Source organism: Chiloscyllium plagiosum, chromosome 5 (assembly GCF_004010195.1).
Source record: "Chiloscyllium plagiosum isolate BGI_BamShark_2017 chromosome 5, ASM401019v2, whole genome shotgun sequence".
NCBI classification, from domain to species: domain Eukaryota; kingdom Metazoa; phylum Chordata; class Chondrichthyes; order Orectolobiformes; family Hemiscylliidae; genus Chiloscyllium; species Chiloscyllium plagiosum.
The window spans coordinates 74,817,169-74,818,731 of NC_057714.1; the positions used below are offsets into that span (position 1 = coordinate 74,817,169).

Below are 1,563 nucleotides of genomic sequence, written 5' to 3' on the forward strand. Positions count from 1 at the left end.
TCTAGGTAGCTGTGGGAGTCGGTTGGTTTATAGTAAATGTCCGTGTCGATTCGGTCACCCGAGATAGAAATGGAAAGGTCTGGGAAGGGGAGGGAGGAGTCTGAGACGGTCCAGGTAAATTTGAGGTCGGGGTGGAAGATGTTGGTAAAGTGGATGAACTGTTCAACCTCCTCGTGGGAGCACGAGGCAGCGCCAATACAGTCATCGATGTAGCAGAGGAAAAGGTGGAGGGTGGTGCCAGTGTAGCTGCGGAAGATGGACTGTTCCACATACCCTACAAAGAGGCAGGCATAGCTGGGGCCCATGCGGGTGCCCATGGCTACTCCTTTGGTTTGGAGGAAGTGGGAGGATTGGAAAGAGAAGTTGTTCAGAGTGAGGACCAGTTCAGTCAGTCGAAGAAGGATGTCAGTGGAAGACAGTCTGCAGTCCTCACTTTCTCCTTGAAATTATCTTGTGCCAGGTTCAAACAAATTTGAATTTGTAGATAACCATGGCGTTAATGAAGAATAAATTGCAAACCTAAAGAAATAAGCTAATGGAGAAACTGAATATAAACATCAATGTATACAGCTCTAAAGTGCTTCACATGGGGACAAAATCAGGTAAACAGGTAAATTTAAAACTAACTGCCGAAATATTGGCCTGCCATTTTACAGTCCATGGCAAAAGAAGACACTTGCCACTGATCTCAAAGAAAACTTCAGAGAGATCGCTCTTGACATTCATTAATGTAAAAACATTTAAGGCTGATTACTACCATCAGCTGTGCTGATATCAAGTAGCCGAATCACAGTAAAAATATTTTCAGACAATCAAACAGGAAATGAAGATTAGCAAAATCTTTTATTTTTGTCAAGTATAATAAAAATTGGGAAATATATATGCCATTAATATAAAAACTGATAAATCATAACTTTTGGAAATAAAAGTCTTAAAAATCCAGTAATTCATTCTAATTGGAGATATTTAACAACATTCCACAAATACAAAATTCATTTTTTCAATGCCAGGTTGGCTGTTAAAGAGTAATTATTACTCAGGTCACTTGTAAAAAACTTCAAGTACACCTCAGCAACTGAGATTTAATGTGTTATGAGCTGAGGAATTTGCAACAGCAACAATATGTGATGGATGGAGTTATAGGAAGGGGGGAAAGTCTCGGATACAGTCATATAGATGGTTTAACTCCAGGAAAGGTAAGACAGGTAGGCAGCTAGCGCAGGAGTCTTTTGTGGATATACCCATTTCAAACAGGTATGCTGTTTTGAAAAATGTAGGGGGTGATGGATTCTCAGGGGAACATAGCACAAACAACCAAGTTTCTGGTATTGAGACTGGCTCTAATGCAACGAGGGGTTCGTTGGGTTCCAAGAGATCAATTGTGTTAGGCGATTCTCTAGTTTGAGGTACAGACAAGACGTTTCTGTAGCCAGCAGCGAAAAAGCAGAATGGTGTGTTGCTTCCCTGGTGCCAGGATCAAGGATGTCTCAGAGAGGGTGCAGAATGTTCTCACGAGGGAGAGGGGCCAGCAAGAGGTCATTGTCCACATTGGAACCAACGACA

General features: G+C 41.8%; 1 protein-coding gene across 5 annotated transcripts in view; it reads right to left on the reverse strand.

Annotated features, from left to right (window-relative positions):
- trdmt1 (tRNA aspartic acid methyltransferase 1) overlaps positions 1-1,563 on the reverse strand; it is a 90,439-nt gene that overhangs the window by 55,046 nt on the left and 33,830 nt on the right. The window lies entirely within an intron of this gene.